This window comes from Equus caballus, chromosome 8, assembly GCF_041296265.1.
Source record: "Equus caballus isolate H_3958 breed thoroughbred chromosome 8, TB-T2T, whole genome shotgun sequence".
NCBI classification, from domain to species: Eukaryota; Metazoa; Chordata; class Mammalia; order Perissodactyla; family Equidae; genus Equus; species Equus caballus.
The window spans coordinates 4,031,515-4,055,190 of NC_091691.1; the positions used below are offsets into that span (position 1 = coordinate 4,031,515).

The window sequence follows — 23,676 nt, forward strand, 5'->3', positions numbered from 1 at the left end:
GGGGGACCTCAAAGAGAAATTCACCCAAATCTGTAGGTACTGCAGGCAAAATCTGACGGCAAATCCTTGGCTTGGCTTTCCTGGCCTCAAGAGGTCTTTAAAGTTCAATCTGAGATTCCTCATAAAAAAATTCCAGCAAAGCCAATTTAGGAGCCTATATGATCAATTGCTATTCTTGCTGAACTTATGTAAATAATTGGGCCAAGTTTCTTGAAACTAAACTTATTTTGCAAACCAATTAGTCTTAATTTGGCTGTCTTTGGTACAAATGAGGGTGATTTTAGAGAGAAGAACTATGTTTCAGTGAAAAACTAATACGCATTTGTTAGGATGTTAGATCCTACTTTTGTTAATTGTCTTTGAGGTTTTTTTCTACCTGTGAACTGGACTGGATCCTGAATTCTTCTACTGAAATATCTGGTTACAAATCTCCAAACTAATGTTTTCAATCTTTTCCACATTTTCATTTGGAATCATTGAGAATTGAACCTGCTCTTTTTCCCGAAGCCTTGCTAACTAAAGTTGGACAACTTGATAGAAACTTGAGAAGTTCCTGTCTGTTACTTTGTAAGCTGTAAGCCACTCAGAAAGATACCTGAATGCCAATGACATCATCAGAGACGTTTCAAGCTGCTAAAGATGCTTTGACTCTAACATCTAGAAGTCTTCTTGACTGGCTGCCTCCTGGACTCAGGAACTAGTTTATAATTTGCTCCAACCATTAACCTTGTTTTTCTTTTATTTCCATAGAAATATTTATTAAACACCTGATTGCTAGCTTCCAAAATATAGGCCTAACTTTGGGAGCCCACCTGCATCGCCGCCTTCTAAAATGACTTTAACTGGACTGATCTATTAACAGGACTAAGAAATGTGTTCAGTGAGATGAAACAATCTACCACTCAGCTTCTGGATTGTGAAACTTTAAGTTTCAAAGGTGGGACTGTGGGGACCTGGAAATGGCCACCCCAAGATATGTCTCTTTGGCATCAGGATTATTTGAGGCTGATTGCTTTTGATAAACTGGGACAGGGAAGGAGGCTCTGAGGAATGGAACTTGCCCTTTGTTAGGACACCTTTACATTTGTAGGGTAAATCTCTATCTGTAAAAGGTGCCTCCCTCTCTGTACCAGGAAGAAGAAAGGTGATGACCTTCTCTCTAGAAACTCTTAGTCAATACCAAAGGCAAGGACTTAAATCTGCATTTTATTGTGCTTGCCTGGTAACCTCCTGTAACTAACTTCCCTCCCCCTCCCAACGTTGGCATTTCTTTAAGGATTAAGCATCTTTCCTTAGGCTAGGAACTGATTGCTGCCCTCACCTGTGACCGCCCAGCTCCAGACAACAGACTCGCCTCCAGCTACATCCACCAAGATAGCAGACCCACTACCTGCTGTGTCCATCAAGCACTGTGCCGACAGGGCAATCTTGTGACTATTGTGGGAGGGACATTTCAATCACATGTGAAACACCCTGTTTGGGGGTATACAACCACTATGTGCACCCCACTTCTTCGGTGCCCTTTCTTCCTTTGGGAAGAAAGGCCCCGGGCCATGGTTCCTCATAAAGCTTTGTTTAATTTTCTCTTGCTATTCTGTCTCATGTGAATTTAATTTGTTTTCCGGCCAGATGAACCTCATTTGGGAAGAGAAAATGTCTTCCTACCCTACACATGAAAACTAAAAAGTAAACAATTCTGAGCTGTCTTTTACATGATTCTGTGGCTTGGCATGTTTATAAACATTTTTCATAATTTCTAGATGTATGTTACTTAATAATACAATTTTTAATAAAATATAAGACGTTAAATAATAGGCCCAAATATCTTTTAGGTTCTCTGTAATAAGAAGCCAAAATTAGGTAAACTTACATATGTTCAACAATAATGTTTCGATATTTTATCTTATTTGAAAATTACCCAGATAGTCAATGAGTTTGTCATTTAATTTCACCTATCAAAACTTCAAAGTTTCAAGTTACCAAAGGAATTTTGGAAGTTCACTTAAATACACATGCCATAACAGATAACTATTGTTAAAAAGTTCACACAACATTTTTATCTTTTTCACATCTATTTAGTTTACTCATTCCCAATAATTATTTTGAATGCCTACAAAACTTCATGAGACATTAGGCAAAATTAGCCATCATTTTAAGTTATTATTTTTACTAATCAGTTTTGTAATAGCAATAACATCAGCTTATTTGACCAATAAACAGAAAATAAAGACTGTGTCTCTCCATATTGCCTCATGCTGATAACTCTGGGGACGTGTCCATTTTAATCAAACCAACAGTCTTAAACAAGCTTGCCGTTACCAAAGTTAATTTTTATCATGTCAACTTGAAAGTCATTTGGGTTTGCTGCTATTACAATGGGAACTAATGTATATAAGCCACTTACTTTAAGCAATTGCATAGAGCTCTTTAGAAACTATAGCACCTGGAGGTAAGATGTCACACATACACATATAGACACACACAGAGACTCCACAGCTATTGCTTTAAAATTACTGCCATGAATCAGGTACAGGAATACAAGACTCGCTGGTTATGAACCCACATTTTGTTTTAAGCTTTTTACTGATATTTGTAAAGACACCCAAGATGCTAGATTTTTGCAAGGGTGCTCTTAAGGCAATTTTTCATCCCTTTTTTCATCAGCCTTAGGAACTGGTGATGGGCTAGATATATCTTGGAAAGTTTGCAAGGTCTTTGAGATAAGGGAGATGGGTGGACTCTTAACTGCCTCTGGAGCTCCATTTCTAGTCTTGCAAGAATTTTTTTAAGGACAGTTGCTCTTAATTCCTCAGAAATTGGGTTGTAACTTAAATGACATTAAGTTATATCACAAAGGCACAGAAAAACCATTCAAATTTTCTCCAAATGGAGTTTCTGGGGCATATTTTGTTTACCTGTCTCCAATGTCCCGATATGTATGAGCATCTTGAGAGGAACAGGGGAGGCTTTGGGATTGGAGAAGGACAAGCAAATTTTGAACCACCTTCCAGAGCCACACCTCTGGCCCTGCAGGGATTTGCAAGACAAACATGGTTGTTTCCAGTTCCTGAAAGAATTGATTACAGTCTGAGTGATAAAAGAGGTTGGCCCACCCTTTCAGCTAAGTTTTTCCAGTTGCTGCTTTATATCAGGGAGATTTTTACCTGAAGAGGTGAGTCAAAAGATCATTATGTTCTGACATGGCACTGCTTGGCACACCATGCTGTGGTGCACGTGCCATGTATAAAATAGAGGAAGATGGGTACAGATGTTAGCTCAGGGCCAGCCTTCCTCAGCAAAAAGAGGAGGATTGGCAGCAGTTAGCTCAGGGCTGATCTTCCTCAAAAAAAAAAAAAAGATTATGTTCTAAAATTTCAGGACAATGTATCACACCTTTAAAAAGGCCGCACAAAATGTTTAATAAAGGGCATTTTTCCAAGTGCACAATTTAATTCTAGACCAATTCACCCTGGGGTGAGGGGAATGGAGCTTTCATTAGCATCTGGAAGAGCAGGAGAGGAAGCGGAGACACCAAATTTGATTAAGCTCACAAAATTAGTCATTATGAGAGCTCTCTAAAAAGTTTTTCCAATTTACAAGTTTTTCCAATTTAAAGATCCATCCTGTGACCATTGACAAGTAGGATCTTAATAGCGACTCACGCCAATAAGCATTTATGTCTTAACTATGGACACAAGAAGTGTCCCCAAAAGCAAGTGCAAAAGAAGCAGCCCTCGCGAGATCCAGAAAGTTTACTTCCCAGAAAGTCCAAGAAAGCAAAGGCTTCCACTGTAGAGGTGGTAGTGCACGAACAAGTAATGAAGTTTGAGATGACAAAGGCCCCTGAGGGACTGGAAACCCTCAGGAAAAACCCCCCTGAGGGTTGATACAGCAGAACAAAGAGAGTGCATATTGGAATCCCAGTGTATTCGACTGGCCCCCAAGATGCACACCAAAACCTGCATCCTCCAGATAGCATAGACCAAAGAGGTCACAAAGCCAAGCTCTCAAGACCTAGAACAAGACAAACAACAAAACCTTCCTCGCATATGCACATTAACAGCGTTAGCTCAGCCTTAGGTCTCTTGGAGACAAACGAATGCCTTGGGCTGGGGGACTGTGTGCTGTTTTATAGAGTACCTCATTGCACAGAAATTGTGTTGAGGTTGGCAGGGGCCCTGGCATCATCTACCCTGTTCTGTGACCAATTTATCCTATCATGGGAGTCTTCTTGAGGTGGCAAGCACCCTATGGCCCTAATTGCTTGACTCATGCCTAGCAATTTTGTGGCCTTTTTTGGCTTCCAAGAAGCCCCTTAGCAATAGCTTTCACCTTCTGTGCATACTTAACCTACAGCAAAGTTTACTGACGGCCTGCCCAGACACCAGGCTTGTGCAGATGCCTATAGCGGGCCCTACAGTTTTTTCCTTTTTATGACAAATGACACCAAAGACAGAGACAGGGAAAAATAGTGACCATCTCTGGGAGGAGAAGGATGAATAAATCAATGAGTACTCAAACCAAATTTCTCAGAGTTGCTGAATGAGCCATCATCTGACCATTTTCTCCAGATTTTAAAGAACACAATAGCCAGGCTGTGTTATAAAGGAATATCATTTTTCGTGTTTCATGGGCTCACAGCTAAAAGTTGCCCATTTTGGGAGAATGCAGCCTAAAGGGCTAGAGGTGGGGATCAAATCAGCATTTCCCATTTTTTCAGAATTTAGACACAGCTGGTCAAAAGCATATTTAAGCTACAGCGAGAACTAGATCATAAAAATGTTGGGTGTCCCTGAAACCAAGGCCCTCACAATGATGTCAAACCCAGGCTTCCTCCCAATGGCCAATGTAATTCCCTGATGATGATGGCAGTTTGGTAGCACCCCAGCCACAAATGAGAGTGCAAGGGTATTTTGCTCAACTGGATTTTGGGACCTCCACCCTGATGATGATTAAGCCAAACCCTCAGGACACTAAATAACTGGGTCAGATTCTACAGTTCTTTGTCAACATTTACGGCTTCTAGAAACTTTAGGTGCCAAAAGGTGGTGAGTTTGACTCTTTAAAGAAATTTCTCTATTACCTGGCTCTTAAAAAGGATCCCCAAAGTGGCCACTGCAATTTTAAATCATCCTGGTTATCTGGATAGTAGTTCAGACAAACAGTAGCACACAATACAATTCTACATATAACACAGACCAGAACACTAGCTAGTTGCCAGGAATATCTCAGAACCAGCGCCAAGAGCTACTCAAAATCAGATTGCCAGGGGCAGCTCACAGGCAGTGCCAGGTGTCGCCCAGATCCAGCAGCAACTTTAAGAGTGAACCTCTTATCCTGCCTCTACTTACCTTAAGGGGTTCAGGCTTAAGGTTCAGGTCTCAGCCCACTAGGATTCTCCAGAATGAAAGCCAAACTTTTATTTCCAGGAAATCAAACCAGAGATAAGGTAAGGGACAGTTGCTTTCTTAAAGTTACTCACCAGGAGCCCAGAGACGTCTTGATCCAGAAGCTGTTTTTTCTCTCAAAGGGGGGGGGAAAACCACCTTGGTACTGAGAGCACCAAAGCGGGAAACAGGAATCCAATCAGTTGAGCCTCTAGACAAAATTGTCTAGGCGGCTGCTTAGGGTCGATGAAAAGAACACACATCCTGCTGGGGGTTCCAAAGTCTCAGGCAGGTGGTTACAGGACCTTGTCCCTTCATGGTCACCAACTGCTACTGCAGAAAATTGGGGTTCTCTTGCCTGATGAGCTTAATGAGTCACGTAACTATGGCATCAGACGTCGGAGGAGAAACCAGCTTTATTCTGAGAGATGGATCTGTAGGGAGGCAGGGGGCGTGTGCCCTCATACTTGTCTCCCTGATTCAGGACTTGGGGTGAAATTTAAGAGGTTAGGGAGGACAGGGGGGCACCCGGAAACACTGATGGCACAGGTTTTGATTGGTAGGCTTCAAGCATTTATGGTACGGCTTTAAACATTTATGACAAGTTTCTGTACTTTTATGATAGGGCTCTAAACATTTATGATAAGGTGGCGAAGGAATTCTAACACTGGATCTTCCTGAATGAGGGACCCCTCACTTCTGAGAAGAGTCCAACTTTCAAGGTCCAGTTGTGTCCTAGTCCTTTGGATTCCACTGGAAGGAGAATCTTTGGTTCTGAGGTCATTTCAGGTCAAGATTTCATCTTCTGCACATGCTCTGGTGATGTGACTTTGCACACTTTCTGAAAGGCAATCATTAGTCACTCAGTTGATAAGAGATGGGGTCAGGAGAACTGGTCCTGGAGGGTCCACGGTTACATAAGTTACAATAAATCTACGCATGCAGAGAGAAAGAAGCAAATTACGGATAATGTACAAAGTTACAACCCAGTTTCTGAGGCACTGAGAGCAACTGTCCTCATCTCACAAATCTCTGCAAAACTGAAAATGCAGCTCCACAGGCAGCTCAGGTTTCACCATCCCCATCACCGATCCTGACACCGCCCCGTCTGACTCAAAGCCTGGACCCTCGCCAGGAGCATCCTTATTAGACCGTCCCCAATTCCTGAGACTGAGGGAAAAGTTTAAACCCCAATTACCCTGAAAGCCCTAGGGACAAACTTGCATTTTTCCTCTCTGTCCTTTGAAGTTGTAAATGTTTCCCTGTCTTTATCATGTAAACAGCCCAGGAGATAACAGCCCACAGTCACCTGAGACTCAACCTGGCTCCTCAATCAGTGAAGCCTGAGGTTAGAGAAAAAAAGGGAAAAAGTTTCCTTTTAAATGCAGGCTGCTAGAGAGGATCTCTCGCCAAAGCTAATTCATCCCCTCCTCATCTAGAGCAAAGATAAATCTTAAAAGGATCCTCCACAAATATTAACAATAACAAACTTTTAAGCAGGTGACCTTAGCCTGTTACAGCTGCTTGATATACAATTATTGGTAAACTACTGAGTTTTGTATTCTACCTGTTTCATGGCTAAAACTTTTTAAATAAAAGCTAGAAGATCTCTGTCTGTCGGTCTACATATATGTATGTACATTATATATAAGCGATGTTTTTCTACCTCTAAATGGTATTAACAAAATTGATTTCTAAACAGAGTTCTACTTAATAAACTTAAACCAGGAGCTTACATAAATTATTTCTAAATATAAATAGAAACTAACCCAAATGTTTTTCAAGTTAACATGCTGTAAAATAATCTTTGGTCAATAAAAGTTTGCTTAATTTTGTTGGTCTAATTAAAATAGGCACGTCTTCAGAGTTATCAGCACTGGATATAATGGAAACAGAGAACTTTTATTCTACATGGGGTATTAATCAAATCAGCTCATGTTTACGACAAGCATGTGATAAGCTCATGAAAGAGCAAAGAACAAATTGTGAATGTAAAAAAGAAAGTTTGTGGGAGAGCAACCCTGAGAAAAAAGTCTCATGCATGGTCGAGCTGGCTAAGATTGGAATGAATTTAATTAAGTAAATGAGTTTAGTATCAAAAATAAGCTAATGCAAAATTAGAATTTGGTTCTCTTTCTGTGTTTGTTATAAGGACAAAGTTTCTTGGGCTTTTAATCTCCTGATAAAACAATTATGAAAAGTTTTTCTTTACATTTGATTAATCTGGGAAAAGACAGGGATGTTATGTTTTATCAAAATTATTTCCTGTGCTTTATGTTAAAAGCTGAGTCTTTTCTATTATAGAGACCTAAGTTTTTGCAGCTATGTAACATTCTGTATTTGTCTTTGAAATCTTTTTGTCACCTTGGTTAAATAATAATTAAACATGAGGTTTCCTAATGCTCTGTGATCCTATTTAGGCAAGTATTTTAAGACCTTTGATATTTTTGACAAACTGAGCAAAATCAGATTCTAAATCAAGTCTTCTTTGGACTTTTAGGTAACATTGGGAGTTTTCAGAGGATCCCTGAAAAATCTCAAAAGATTCATTTTCTCTCCTTATAAAAAGAGAGACATTAAACTAATTAGGCTCATTTGAAATGTTAAATTACACAGGAAGCGTTGTCAAATAAGAAATAACATTAAGCCATCTTTATGTTATATCTTTACAAGTATAGGTTATAAGAGGTCCAGAAATTACGTGAAATTCCTGGGAGTCTAATATGTCCTGCAATAAAATGTTGCTGTCTTCAAAGTTGAGGCTTGCATTAAATATCAGGAAAGCTCTTTAGCTGATTTTCACATAAAGGCAGCAACCACAGAATTTGTAAAGGTGGCATGTGTGGATGAAGTCCATTCAGACTCTGCAAAGAACAGTCCCTCATTGCCAGACTTTTGCCATCCTGAGGTCTTTATAACAGGGCAACAGTCTGCTCCTGAAGCAGAGAAATTAAGGTGGGTGAACAATGGCTGTAAATTCAACAAACAGTCAGGACTATGGAAAATCTACGACGGCCGCTGGGCTCTCCCCAGCTCCCTGGCAAATCTCATTTTTCAGTTTTTACATTTCTTCACCCACATTAGGAAAAACTGTTTCTGTCCCCAGAGGCCTCAGAACTCTTCCTTCGGGGTCCTTTGAGCACCTGCAGCTGGACTTCAGTCAGCTGCCACTTCCTATGGCTCATCAATATGTTCTTGTTGCTGTCTGTGTTTCCTGGATGGGTTAAAGCCTTTCCCTTGCCACAAAGCTGATGCCCTCACAATGGCAGAGAAACTGCTAGAACACGTGCTTCCCACTTGGGATGTACCTTCCACAATCCCCAGTGATCAAGGCACCCACTTCACTGGGCAAATCACACAACCTTGATGAAAACCTTTCAAACTTCTTAGAATTATCACTGTTCTGATCATCCTCAATCATCAGACAAAGTCGAGAAAAATACTGGAAGAACTGGATTCAAGCAGAAGAAATAGTAAATTACATCAGACTACATGAGCTGAGAAAGATGATCTAATGTTTTGTTTTTCCAGATTAAAAGAAATCTTTTCTCTTAACCTATCAACTATTTGGTAACACATACCTATGTAAACAAAGGCGAAACATTCACCTTTTCTCCCTATCTGATCCCTCCAGAATTGAGAAACTCTCAGTATTCTTATTTTCACTTGTATGAATAATCAGGCCAAGTTTTTAATATAAACAAATTAGTTTTACCGTGATTATCTTTGACAAAAAAAATTTGAGAGTAATTATGGAGAGAAAAATTACATTTGCATCTTTGTAGACAATAGATTCTAGTCCTGTTGACCGTCTTTGAGGTTTGTTCCATGGCTGTGGACTACACTCCCCTGGCCTAAGGTATTAGGTATGAGACAGTCGCCAGCAGATCAGTGTCTGTTGGTCCACAACCTTCTGCTGCTCCCGTTGTCTCATGTGCGTGTGACCAGCTCCTGTGAGTCTCTACTGTCTTATCCCCAGAACATTATCAACAAGTTAAAGATGCTTTCCTGGATTCCAATTTAAAAGATCCTGTTGGTCATAATCTAGAGCCTGGTACTAGGTATTCTGGAAGCATCATCAGAGGAAGACAGCCCTCAAGCCCCGTTGGAAAGTGCTCTTGACCAGTGACACCGCTGCAGAACTACAAGTCATTGCATTCTATGTGCCCCCTTTGGAGTAGACCTTTGTAATTACTATGGGGAACCATGGGCTTATGAATGTCTAGCCAGCTGGCATATGGCAGGACAATGCCTTTTAGGATATCGTAATATTCCATTTCAAGTTCTTGTTAAAGAAGAAACCCAACTGCAATCTCATAGGTCAAGGAGAGACTACCCGACCCTACTTTACAACCCAGCTACTGTCATCGATTACCACTGTGAAAGGCTTTGTCCTTTGGATTGACGTCATCCATAATGACCTGTTGAGAAAAAACTTATCCCTAACCTTAAACTGACAAATTCTACCATTCGAGCCTTCTCTCAACAACAGTCTGATTCTTTAGTGAGGGTTGTGTTAGACAACTGAATGACACTGAATATCTCCTTGCAGGACAGGGTGGCATCTGTGTCATAGCCAACACCTCCTGCCGAACGTGCATAAACTCTTCTGGTGAAGTTCAGTTAGAATTTGAAAAATCATAATAATATCACAGGATGTCTCCAGTCCAATGTCTTTTAATGACACCCTGTGATTCTCTATTGATGTTTTCATCTGGCTTCCTGGTACAGGTGCTTGGATGAGACCAGGAAGTCAGATATTGCTTATGATGATTATTAGAAATGTGCTACGTGTACTTGTATTTAAGCTTCTTATGCTAATATTCACTCAGATCTGCTCCACGTTATACTAATGATTATTGTCCTGATTTGCATGATCTTTGTCACCTTCAAGCTACGAATGACTTGTATTTCTTGATGCTGTGTCTGTCTCTACCTCCAGAACAATGATTGCTCAGCGACTTGAGATGATCAACCAGTCTTCAAACTCCAAAGGACTTGATATTTTTCCAGATAGAGACCGTGCCTAAGACTCATTTCTTGATCACCTCCTTATTGTTCAGATGCTGCCAGAGCCTCTGACTACATTTATCCTACGGAAGATCGAGCATGTGGCCTCCCCCCGACAAGCCACACGACTTCCCAGGAAAGACCATTTCTAGCAATGAGAGAAACATCATTATATCAAACAGTTGATCCTAGAAGCTTTCTGCTGAAGGATCTTGATCAGAAGGGGAAATGTGGACAGTGAGAACAAAATAGAGTAACATACGCCAAGGATTCTGAAATGGAGCTGGGAGACCATTAAGGAAATGGGGCTCATACAGGCACACCACATCTCTACCAGAGGGAATGTTAACTTTTGAGCTGTGCTTCTCTGTTGTCATCTTGACCTTCTTTCAAGAAATACGCTTACTCTCAAAGATAAGAACTTCCTGCCTTAGAGATGGTCTTAGCAACTGATCACATACAGCCAAGAAGTAACAGTTGTTGCCAGTGCCAATCACAAATTTTGCAAAACGACCTGTGTGATTTTTCTCATTTTGCCTTTATAAACCCTTACCTCCTCGTTTTCCTCGGAACACATTTTGGGTTTCTGCCTGAATCTGGGTCTCCTGAGTTGCAATTCTAATTGCCCAAATAAATATCTGCTATTTGAAGTGTAGTGAATTTTTCCTGAGTCGACACCTCATACTTCTGGAGGCCAGGAGTTCCAGATCCAGGTCTGGGAGGGTTGATTTCTGGTGAGGCCTCTCCTCCTGGCCCAGAGAGGGCTGCCTTCTTGCTGTGTTCACATGGGGCTGGGGGAGAGAGCAAGCTTTCTGGTGCATCTTCTGATAAGGATATTAATCCTCTTGGGTCAGGACCCACCCTTATGACCTCATTTAACCTTAATTACTTCCTGTCTCCAAATAGAGTCACACTGGGGGTTAAACCTTCAACACTTGAATTTTCGGAGGACAAAATTCAGTTGTGGGGGACTGTAATTGACCACTCGAAGATGTGTCTCTTTGGCATGAGGATTACTTTGGGCTGGTTACTTCAAAAACTGCAGACATGAGAGAAACTCTGAAAAGCAGAATTTACTTACCCTTTGTTAAGGGATATTTATATTTGTAAAGGAAATCTCCATCTGTAAAGCTGTCTCCCTCTCTGTACCAGGAAGATGGCGGGATGACCTTATCTCTAGAAACTCTTATCAATTCAGAAGGCAAGGACTTAAATCTGCATGATAACCTTACCCTTGCTTACTGTGCTTTTCTGGTAATCTCCCATAACTGACTCCCCCCACCCCCAACATCCTCCTTTGTCTTTAGCTAAGGATGGTATTTAAGGTGAGAGCTTCTACACTTTTGGCAAGTTGCTCAGTTTGCCTGAGTTTCTCCCATGTATACATGTTATAAAGCTTTGTTTAATTTTCTCCTGTTATTCTGTCTCGAGTAAATTTAATTCATTTTCTGGCCAGAAGGACCCAGAGTGGGTAGAGGAAATGTCTTCCTCCCCTACACAGTCTATAGCACCCTCCTTCTTCAGGGCTCCCACCACACCATGTACATGACTGAATTGTAGCCTGTGTCATGTTGTGTTGTTAAGCACTATTTATTTTTCTGATTCTAAAATAACACATACTTAGAGTAGAAAGTGTGGAAAATGCAGAAAAATATGAAGAAAATAAAATATGTAAACACACAACATAGAGATAAGTATTGTTAATGTGCCAGGGGATTTTTGGTCTTTTCTCTGTGTATATACATACATATACTTTTTTGACTCAATTTGGATCAAAAAATATGGGGGTTTTTGGTAACAGCTTTAGATATAATTCACATACCATACAGTTCACCCATGAGTGAATTCACCAAATGAGAGAGAGCAGAGGATGGCCCAGGTTAGCGCAGGGACCATGGGGGCTGAGGAGGGTACAGGTGTCTGTGTCATCATGAAGGCCAGCTCCCTAGGACTACACCCCACTTGACATGGGGACTCAGTGCACACTCAGGTGGTAACAAGGCATGGCGAGGTCCAGAATCTTCCATGTGGAAGATGAAGTGGCCAATGGAAGATGAGGAAGCCACACTCCACGGTCATTTAGGGGCAGACATCGGGGAGGACAGGCTGACGGCTGGCAGCAACTCTGTTCTGTGCTCTGCTCTGCGGGCAGCAGTCTTTCTGCAAAGCCCTGGAAGAGTGACCTTCACTGACCTGGCGAGGTCATCAAACTCTCTGCTCACCTGGACATCCTGAGGAGAGACCCAGGACCAGGCAGCACATTGTCACTTTCTGAGAACTTGACTTCTTTTACTCACACACACAGGGTGTTGAAAAAGCTCCTTAGAACAGCTTCTCTCCTATGGATGACAACGTCCTTACTTCCCAAACTATTAAAAGAGAAAAGGGCAGGGGCTCCAGGGGGCTTCTGGGGGCTGGTTACATAGGTCTATGCTGTTTGTGAAAATTCACTGGGCTCTGCCCTTAATCCACGTGCACTTTGCAGCATAAATGTTGTTCCTCAATAAAAAATGAAAACCAGAGAGGCTGGGGAAAGAGAACTAGCACTGAGTCTGTCTCTGCACAGGCCCTTTCCGTAGGGTCTGTCATCTCATCCCGTCTCACAGTGACCCTGGCTGGAAGGTATTAGCCCCGTTTCACATGGACACAAGGCTGAGTCCAGGGACGAGTTTTACATGAACTGTAGGAATTCAGAAGGATTTCCCGTAAAGCTGAGGATACAATCTGGGCTAGGCAGATTAGACTAATGATAACAGTGAAGGAACAGGAAATAAAACATTGTTTCTAGATGAGTGCTGATCTTTGATTCAGAATCCAAGATCCAATGTTGATGGATCAGATTTCGGTCCCAGGCCTCTCTGATTCCAAGCCCTATGGGATTTCCTTATACTAATCCTTCTGATAACAACCACACATCATATTGAATAAGCATGTACGGTGTAGGGCAATTTCATGTATCATTCCATTTGTTTTAGAATGATGGAGCCCAGTGTTGACCGGCCTTCTCAGAGCACAGGGAACATGGTCAAGGCAAGCTCATCTATGGCTGTAGAGCCATAGAGATGAGGCAGGGAGAAGGAAACAAGGACATTCAACACCAAGTTTATAACATTGTATGGGTTTCAGGTGTATAATAGTATAATTCAACATCTATGTACACTACAGCATGCTCACCACCAAAAGTGCATTTTTCATCCATCACCCATTTTGTATTCTCCCCAATGGTTTCTTTAAACATGACAACAAAAGCTCAAGCAAAGTAAGAAAAATATAGATAAACTGGACTTCATCAAAATTAAAAACTTGTATGCTTCAAAGGATCAAGAAAACCATCAAGAAAGTGAAATGAGAATAACCCACAGAATGACAGAAAACATTTATAAATCATATATCTGATATTGTATACAGACTATAAAGAACACTTACAATTCAACAATAAAAAGATAAATAGCCCAATTTTAAAATGGACAAAGGATCTGAACAGACACTTCTCCAAAGGTAGACAAATGTCCAGTGAGCACATGGAAAGACTGTTGACATCCTTAGTCATTAGAGAAATGCAAATCAAAACCACAGTGCGATGCACCCCCAGGATGCCTACAGTCAAAAGTCAGAGAAGAGCAAGTGTTGAAGATGATAGGGAGCGACTGGAACCCTCACACACTGTGGGTGGGAATGCAAGATGGAGCAGCTGATCTGGAAAACTATGGGACAGTTCCTAAATGCTAAATATGAAGTTACTGTATGACCCAGCCATTCTGCCCCCAGGTATATACCCCAGACATGAAAACAGGTGTCCATACAAAAACTTGTATGTGGATTTTCATAGCAGCATTACTCTCAATAGCCCCAAAGTAGGAGGAAACCAAATGCCCATCTACTCCTGATGGAGAAATAAAATGTGAAATATCCAGACAAGGAATATTATTTATCCATAAGAACGAATGAAGTGGTGATACAACATCAACAAATCTTTCACTATGCTAAGTGAAGGAAGCCAGTTACAAAGACCGCATATTGTCTGATTTCATGGATACGCAATGTCCAGAACAGGCAAATCCATAGAGACAGAGAGTAGACTAGTGGTGGCCAGGGGAGGGGGGAGAGGGGAACGTGAAGTGACTGCTATTGGGGACAGAGTTTCTTTCAGGGGCGATGAAAACGCTCTGAAATTAGATAGAGGCGATGGCTGCACAATTCTGTGGCTATACTACAACCCACTGAAGTGTACATTTTCAGTTGGTGAGCATTATGTATGGGAATAAAGGTGCTATCAAAGTAAAAGATAAAGCACCAAGCTGTTCCCAAGGAAGAACTCCAGGGGCAGGAAGGGCTGGGTGCCAGAGAGCAATGGAGCCTGGTAAACAGAGGAGCAGAGTAAGAAGTGGGGAGACCAGTGCTTTCCCCAAGTTGGCCCCTTGTGTGTTACCTGATTGAGGTAGTGGAAGGTCAAACAGTCACTCATGTCTAAGGGCTTTGAAACGGAGCTGGGAAGCCATGAAGGAAATGGCTCCTATACACATCCTTAGGGAGCAGAACATGACCTTCTGAAATGAGTAACCGGCAAGAACCTGCAGCCCCTCACAGTGATGGGCTTTTGCCCCCCTCTAGCTGGACTTAGCACTCAATTATTTTTAGCCAAGATTAGCTTTCTGCTCCCAAACCCAATTAACATTCTTAGTATGCAAACTTCCCTTTCGGTGTCTTTAAAAGCCTCTGACTTTTACTCCCTAGGGGGACACTATTGGGGTTTCTACCCGAATCTGTGCTCCCTGAATTGCAACTCTCTGATCCCGCAATAAACGCCTCTCTGCCTCTCATTTTCGTTCTTCACTTGTAGGTTAATCAGGCCAGTGGTGCGTGTCTGACTCCTGCCCAGCACTTGGGTTTCTGTTTTGACTCGAGCCACAATATCAGCAAAAGCTGCAAAGCGAATATGCTCCTGATCTTTTCGATTTGTTCTGTCTTCTAGGCTTAGCCTGAAAGCTGACTCTGTAAACGGGCCCTTTGCACAGCGCTGCCAGGACTTGGTTAAAGTCATTGAGGAGTTTCCCGCAAAGGTACAGCTCTGCTAGCGTCTCTGCGGCGTGTCTCATACACTCCTTGTGAAATGTTTTACTGATCCCCACCTCTGAGCACTGGCCTACGGAGGCCTGACCTGCACCGTAACCATCACATTCACAGACACAGAGAAACCCGTGGACATGCAGGCCAGGATCGCGCCAGGCCTCCCCGCGGCCGCTCTGCTCCCGCTCGGGCTCACCAGCGTCCTGTGAGGTGAGCATGGGGGCCCCTCCTACAGATGGGGAAACTGAGGCTCGGAGAACTCAAGCCACACAGGGAGGATGGCTCGGGGGCCACACCGCTGGCTGACCCGAGGCTCCACTTTAATCGGAGCTCCCTTCCTCCGGCCCGTTCACCGCGCGGTGACCGAGCACCGCCGGGGCAGGCGCGGGAGGCGGCGGGAAGGTGGCAGGAGGGCGCTGCCGGCCCGGCCCGGCCCGGGGCTCGCGGAGGAACGGAGACGGCTCCAGCGGAGGTTTGGGGAGGTCGCCAGGACGCGGGGCGGTTCCGCGCACGGCTCCCGCCACTGACCTGTGGGGTCCACAGTGTGGCTCGGCTCTGCGACCAAGACCACCATTCGGCTACCGGCGCCAAAATGTCATAATAAAGGCGCGCGACGGGTCACGTACCCCGGCCTGGCTGAAACTACGTCGCAACCTTTGCAGGCTGCCACCACAAAAGGCGCATGCGCAAAAGGAAGGTAGGCCGGCCGCGTTTGTGGACCCCCCCCAACCCCCAATTGCGCGTGCGCGGTAAGGGCGGCTGCGTCCTTTACGCTTGAGCTGGCAGAGCCGTCCCGGCCCTAGTGGGTGGGGCTGCCTGGGAGGCCAGGCGGTGGCGCTCCCGGGAAGGCGACCGGCCCCAACGCCGGTAGACAGGGGAGTGAGAGCGCACGGTGGGCGGAGTCCGGGACAGGGGCCTGGGGGCCCCAGGTACAGGAGGCGGCCTTGCAGAAACTCGCGCTGGGGCCGAAGACGACGCTGAGCGCCCAGGAGATGGACCCGGACAAGCCGTGCAGGCGGCGGACTGCGCCATCCACCCCGCTGTGTTCAGTGAGTGGGCGCGGGCGGGGCTGCGCGCTCGGTAACCCCCGACACCCCTGCTCTCCGCCCCCGCCCTTGTCGGAGCCCCTGAGGCCCAGGGCAGAATCGGGGTTTGAGGGTGGCAGCCACGCCCGCCCGCTGTTGCCGAGCCGCCCGGCCCGGGCAAGGAGGGCTCCCTGCGCACGGAGTCTGTCTCTGCAGGAGCCCGGTTGCCCTGCTGACGCTGCACGTGGCGCCCCTCGCCGTCCTCCAGATGCTCCATCCTTGTGCCAAGCAGAGGCTGCTGAGCGAGCCCCAGGCCCCTGCGGCCGTGTCTGCCCCCATTGAGCCTGACTGAGACGAGAGGTCAGAGTTCGGTCTGGTGCTCCCTGGCCCTGTATCCCGGGCGGCGAGGGGGCAGCGCCGGGCACGGGGCGGCCTTGGCCCTCAGTGGCCAGGCCTGTCCGTCGGTCTTGTCCCAGGACCCGCTGGGCCATCCAAGGGCTCGCCCCTGGGGCTCCAGTCCCCAGCTTCGGCCTGGCTGCCTCCCTGGAGAGAGCACCTGCGGATCGGGTGGACGCAGAGCTGGTGCCCCAGGGAGGCCAAGTAGGCTGGGCCTCATCTGGGACATTTGCTACCCCAGCCTCTCCTCCCCTCTGCGCTCCTGCCTTCGTTCCACAAACCCGGGATGGAGACTGCTTTGGTGCCTGTGCTCATGGTTTGTCCGGCCTCAGGGAAGCGCTCAGGGAGCTGGGCAGGCAGAGGCCTTCCTGCCACCCCCTCACCTGTACCCCACTCGCCTCAAGTCCTGCTCTGGAGTCTGGCCAGATGAGCTTCCCTCCTCGGGTTGTGGGATGGGAGTGAGCGTGGCAGCCCCTGGCTGTCCTGGACACTCAGGGTGCAGAGGCCGGAGTGGCAGAGCACTGGGCTCAGGTGTGAGGGGCCTCCACACTCTCGAGGGTCATGACTGAGGCGTGAACAGGTGCTGGTGACAAGGTGTCACTGTGCAGCTCCAAATGCTTCCTCCCCATGTGTCCCTTCTGCTCCCAGGTGCTATCAGAAACCCTCTGACGTGCAGCCGAACCTCCTGGGCTGGCTCCTTGCCCAGAAGCACGGGGCTCTCTCAGACACCCGGAGAAGGGCTGACGCTTGGGTGGAGAGCAGCCTGGGCCCCTGTGGGCAGGAGTGCCAGGGTCCTGGGTCCCCAGATCCCCTGTCCTGTGCCGCCCGGGCACTCGAGTGCTGGCCTCCTCACTGACCCACGCTCTGTCAGCTCTCTCTGTGTCTCTGACCTCCAGGGCCTCTTTCTCTCTGCCAAGAACTGTAGCCCCCACAAGGCCCTCCTTTTCCTGGGCCTGCGGCCTCTGCGGCCTCTTCAGTCTCTGGTCCATGGCCCCGCTGCCCCGCACTCGCCTCTCTCTCCCGGACCCCCCGGGTCCCTCCGGTTCTCTTGCTGCCCATTCTCTCCTTTTACAGGTTGCGTTTATTGGTGTATCTCTGGGGGTTGGGGCTCTCTCTTATTTCCATGGAAACTGCCGTGGTCCCCAGAAAGCCAGAGCAGCTTCGAGCGGCAAGGGCAGGACCCTGTGGGCCATCCCTGCCATCAGCTTAGAGACCGAGGGCAGTATTTCAGGGCTCGCTTTATTAGAGACAACTCGCAGTCCTTCTGGAACGGGATCAACACCCCCCCCCCACCCCCCCAGGGGCTAACTCAGCTGGGTGAGACTCAGCTCTGTAGAGGTGTCCTCACCCCAGAGAGGGACAGCAGACCAAGGGGCAGGGAAGGAGCAGCGTGGTGCACTGTGCAGAGCAAAGCCCTGGGTGTGAGAAACGCCTCAGCCTCTGAGATGCTGTCGGCCACCTGGGTGGGCAGCCTGAGGGCAAACTGTGACTATTCTTTTCTGCCTGGTTTCTAAACTGAAAGTATGTTCCAGGCTTTTCCAGGGGTGTGTGAGGGAGGGCTGAGATCCCTCCTGTGCTCTGGCTTCACCCTCCTTCCCGCCCCTCCCCATGTCGCCCACCTGGAAGTTCCAGGTGCCACCTGGAGCTCAGGCCAGGGAGGAGTGGGGCAGGGCCGAGGGGCAGGTCAGGGGAGGGGTGGGTGGACTAGCAGCTGAGCTGAGGAATCGAAGGGTGAGTTTCCAGAAGGAAGGAGAAACCGGAAACAGAGCCCTCCTCCCTCGAGGGGTGTTGGGGCTCATGCACTGAGGACTCTGGGTGCCAGGCCGGCTCTAGCACTGGGGGCACAGTGGGACTGTGAGGTGGACATGCTCTTGGTCCAGGGAGGGAGATGGCTAGACAAACCGATAGTAACAGACGGGAGGAGGCCAGTGCAGCTGGCCTTGCTAGAGCAGTAAGGGTTGAGCAGGCTGAGGGGCCCTGGGAGCCAGCTGCAGTGTCCTTGACCTGCAGCCCTGTAGGGGGGAGGTGGGGAGGGGCTGAGAGAGGAAGGGCAGGCGGGGAGGCAGGGCAGAGCGTGGATCCAGTGGATCCAGGCCATTGGTGGGAGCGGGGCCTGAGCTGGGGGTGCGGGAAGAGGGAGAGAGCGGAGAGTCAGGAGGGGTGCTGTGGGAGTGGCGCTGGGAGCACTGGCATAGAGGGGTTGGGAGGTCAGAGGGGGCTCTGAGGGAGGTGGGGAGGAAGCCCTGAGCACGGGGACAGGAGTGGAGCACTGGGCTACACAGGGTCGTTTTCGGCTCAGGTGCTCAGGCCTTGGGTCCTACTGGGCTGGGCGGCCAGCGGCCAGGATACCAGGACACGGAGGCCCTGGGGAGATGCCTGATGGGGTAGAGGGCAGCCTGGGGAGGGCTTTGATGGGGAGGAGGAGGAGGGGAGTGGCAGATGAGGGGCCATGCCAGGAATGTGCTGTGGCCAGGAGGCCGAGGCCAGCCGACAAGACATATCTCTGAGGCCCCTGTCGCAGTGTCTGTGCACAGAGACCTTCCTACCACGTCATTAATGGCAGGATCTGGGGCGGAGAAAATAAAGAGTTGTCAGAGTGTTTTTCCAACTGTGGGGACCGTGGTGGCCCAGGAGGACGAGGGGGTTTGGGGCTGTGGGCACTCACTGGCCTTAGGTTTCCCACAGAATCGGGGTGTGCAGCTGCTCCAGGCTGTGGGCTGAGGGGCTTGACTCTGTCTGGGTTCCTGACCCCTGGCCATCGAGGTGGCCCGTGGGGACTGTCACCGACCAGCTCACTCATTTCTGCATTTTCCCGCAGAAAAGGGGGAAGCAGAACACCCCGGAAGCACCGAGGGGGAATGCTTGTCATGGGGGCACGTGGGTCACTGAGGAAAGAAATTCAGTGGAGTGCTCCCTGTTGAAGTTCAGGAAACTACATTTTAAAAGATGTCCCTCCAGGACGTGGGGGATGAACGTGGTGCACCAAAGCTGTGGTCCTCGCATGCAGCTTTACTGTGCTTTGCGGGAGCCACAGGCCCCAGCCTGGTGCGGTGACAGGCGCTAGGTGTGTGGACACCCGCCACGTGCCCAGGTGCCGAGGGACGGGCGCAAAGAGGGAACGTCTCACCTCACACGTGATTCTTATACTGATTCCATGTTGAAGTGATAATATGTTGGATATTTTGGGTTAATTAAAACAGATATTTAAATTAATTTCCTGTTTCTTGTTACTTTTTGTGTGGCTATAGAAAATTTAAAATCACATGTGTGGCTCACATCACATTTGTATTGGACAGTGCTGCTCCAGAACATTCGCACAGCACTTCCAGAACACTGCGTCAGGGCTGTGTGCATGTGCGGGGAGGGGTCACCGGGCACGTCCAGGTGGGAGAACACCTTCCCAAGAAGCGCAGGCTCAGTCCAGGGTTAAAGTGCACGTGTGCGCGTCCATGGTGCACATCGGTCATTACATCTGTAACGTGTTCTGGAAGCGCCGATTGAGCCCCTGCTGTGTGCCCGCCAGAGGGGCAGCGGGCCTGGCTGGTGGGTGCAGACCTTCCTTCTGGTGGGCTCTCCACCCACCAATGGACGCCCTGGCCGCCCACTCGCCCTGGCCTCCACCCTGCCGGGCAGCCTTGACAATCTTGGGTGGCCGCTGTGCTGCCATGCTGGCTGCAGTGCGCTCCCACAGCAGGGCTGTCGTGTGTCTGTGCTCTCCCCATTTCTACCCCGTCCTCCCTGCCCCCTGTTCTTTTCCTCTCACAACATGCATTCAGTCTACACTCACGGCCAGTCACTAATATTTGCCTCCACGGCCGCACTGGCCCGTTTCCCCATGAGGGGCCGCTCCCATCACGAAGGACAAAGGCCGCTTTTGGGGACCAGCAGGAAGGGATGGGAGCAGCAGCTCCTCTGGGCTTTTTATAAACTGTGCTTGTCAAGTAGCTCTGCCAGGAGAGCTTGCAGGGGACGGTGAGTGGGGATCACAGGGGCCACACCAAACAGCGATGGCAGAGAGGGTCCCACTGGTTATGGCCGCCTTCTCAGCTTCAGGGCTCCCGAGTCACAGGTGGCTGAGAGGCTGGTGTGTTTTAGTTTTTCTTCATTAGAGGGTCACGGAACACTGAGTGGCCTCAAGGTAGCTTTAGGGGTGGGAGTAGCCCTGACCTTGAAGACAATAAGCCAAACCATTTAGAACATTCAGTGATCACTGTCTGTCTGTGATGCCTAAGAGAGCCCCTCCGGAAGTGGGCCTGGGAGCTCGTCCCCCGCTCCCCACCCCAGCCCGCAGTCACCCTTGGCTCAGCCCCACCTCAAAGTTACACTGCTTTCTTATTGCCGGGGTTCATGAGCCTTGTCAGATTTAAAGATGAATGTTGTTTGTTAGGGTCCTCCAGTTGGTAACAAAGCTTTGTGAAAACCTGAGGGTCCGTTCACGGTGTTCTCTATCGCCTTCTGAAGATGTTAAGGCACAAAGATTTAGAATTCGTTCCGTGTGCTGGTCCTGGTTATGCTACAGCTGAACTAACCAAGTGACTGAGACCAGTGACCTCCCCCTCCGCGACCTCAGCTTCGGGTCTCAGAGAAAATACCCGTATTACTGGGTCTTTTATAAACAGACGTCAGCACGTTTTGCTTAAAGTGAAAGTTAGGACGCTTTTACTGAGACTGTGGACAGTGAGGACGAGGATGAATTGTGTTGTCACCTACAGCTTCTAAGCTTCTGTGGGTCTTAAATGCTGTGGAGAATCCAAAAAACCCTTTTCCCCCCTAAGATGTCCTGACCTTGTACATTTGACTGACAGTTTTAGGGATTTTTGTGGACACTCCTCCTTTCACAGACCTCAGATTTTAAAATTCCAGTTCTAAGCTTTTATACTTTAGTCCACATGCCGCATCAATGAAGGAGCCTGAAAAATGCAAATTACATTGAAAACCTAACACAGTTTTCCTAGAATTTAGTAAATCTTTGTGCTTTGAAACCTTGCATTGGGAACACTGACTATTTCACCCCCCTGTGCCGACCCCCCACCTCCTCCCCCTGGTAACCACTGAACTGTTTTCTTAGTCCATGTGTTTGTTTATATTCCATATATGAGTGAAATCATCTGGTGTTTGTCTTTCTCAGTCTGGCTTGTTTCACTTAGCATAGTACCCTCCGGGCCCATCCATGTTGCTGCAAATGGCATAAATTTGTCTTTTTTATGGCTGAGTAGTTTCCATTGTATGTATATACATCACATCTTCTTTATCCAATCATCGGACGATGGGCACTTGGATTGTTTCCATGTCTTGGCTATTGTGAATAGTGCTGCAATGAACATAGCGGTGCATATGTTACTTTGGACTGTTGATTTCAAGTTGTTTGGGTAGATACCCAGTAGTGGGATAGCTGGGTCTATGGTGGTTCTATTTTTTAGTTTTTTGAGGAATCTCCATACTATTTTCCATAGTGGCTGCACGAGTTTGCATTCCCACCAGTGGTGTACGAGGGTTCCCTTCTCTCCACACCCTCTCCAACATCTGTTATTTTTAGTCTTAGTGATTATAGCCATTTAACAGGCATAAGGTCGTATCTTAGTGTAGTTTTGATTTGCATTTCCCTGATGATTAGTGATGTTGAACATCTTTTCATGTGTTTATTGGCCATCTGTATCGTCTTTGGAAAAATGTCTGTTGGTATCCTCTGCCCATTTTTCGATTGAGCTGTTTGGTTTTTTGTTGCTCAGTTATGTGAGTTCCTTATATATTATGGAGATTAACCCCTTGTCAGATATATGATTTGTGAATATTTTCTCCCAGTTGGGGGTTGTCTTTTTGTCTTGATCCTAGTTTCTTTTACCTTGCAGAAGCTCTTTAGTCTAATGAAGTCCTACTTAATTATTTTTTCTTTTGTTTCCCTTGGCTGAGAAGACATGGTATTCAAAAAGATCTTTTTAACTTCCATGTTACAGAGTGTACTACCTACAATATCTTCCAGGAGTTTTATGGTTTCAGGACTTATCTTCAAGTGTTTGATCCATTTTGAGTTTATTTTTGTGTATGGTATTGATATTGAACCTGAAGTGAGTTCGCTCACCCATTGCGCAACAAGCCAATCTCTGACACCAGGGGTAGTGGAAGAAAGTAGGAATTTTATTATTGCACAGTGCTGAGCAAGGAGAAAGGGCAGTGAACACTGAAATCCCAAACTCCCCAAAAAGCTAAAAGGAAGAGTTTTTATTTGGAGTTTTAGGTAGGGGAGGGGGAGCATATGGCCTTGCTGGTCAGCGCTCTCCCACCAGCCTGTCTTTGGCCTTGAGACACTTGCAGAGAGGAGGGAGCCCGTGACCTTGCCGGTCAGCAGCTTTTCCACCAGCCTGTATCTCTTTGTGGGGAGGAGATAGTGAATCCAGGTCCTTGTCCTTGGCGGTGTCTGTCTCCATGGAGGATGGTGGATTCTGGAGCCAGGAAGCCAGGGAGTAAGCAGGGAATGAGTGTTTTGGTTTTAACCCCATATATGCTATGTGTAATGTGGGGAAACTGATATCAGGGCTGGTATCAGCATGAGATAATGGTCTACTTTCATTCTTTTGCAGGTGGCTGTCCAGTTTTCCAAACACCATTTATTGAAGAGACTGTCTTTTCTCCATTGCATGTTCTTGGCTCCTTTGTCGAAGATTAGCTGCCTGTAGATTTGCAGTTTTATTTCTGGGCTTTCAGTTCTGTTCCATTGATCTGTGTGTGTCTGTTTTTGTACCAGTACCACGCTGTTTTGATTACTATGGCTTTGTAGTCCATTTGAAGTCAGG

At 46.9% G+C, this 23,676-nt stretch overlaps 2 protein-coding genes and 1 pseudogene across 2 annotated transcripts in view; 1 reads left to right on the forward strand and 2 right to left on the reverse strand.

Annotated features, from left to right (window-relative positions):
- The window catches only part of LOC100056784 (cationic amino acid transporter 4), a 99,972-nt gene extending 94,360 nt beyond the window's left edge, over window positions 1-5,612 (reverse strand). The window contains exon 1 of the mRNA XM_070276119.1: window positions 5,483-5,612. The gene's annotated coding sequence lies outside the window, so the exon portion shown is untranslated. The remainder of the gene's footprint in view (window positions 1-5,482) is intronic.
- Window positions 1-16,152, reverse strand: part of LOC100054068 (cationic amino acid transporter 4) — a 45,720-nt gene extending 29,568 nt beyond the window's left edge. Inside the window, exon 1 of the mRNA XM_001488939.6 lies at window positions 15,993-16,152. The gene's annotated coding sequence lies outside the window, so the exon portion shown is untranslated. The remainder of the gene's footprint in view (window positions 1-15,992) is intronic.
- The window catches only part of LOC102150463 (tubulin alpha-3 chain-like), a 38,251-nt pseudogene continuing 29,852 nt past the window's right edge, over window positions 15,278-23,676 (forward strand).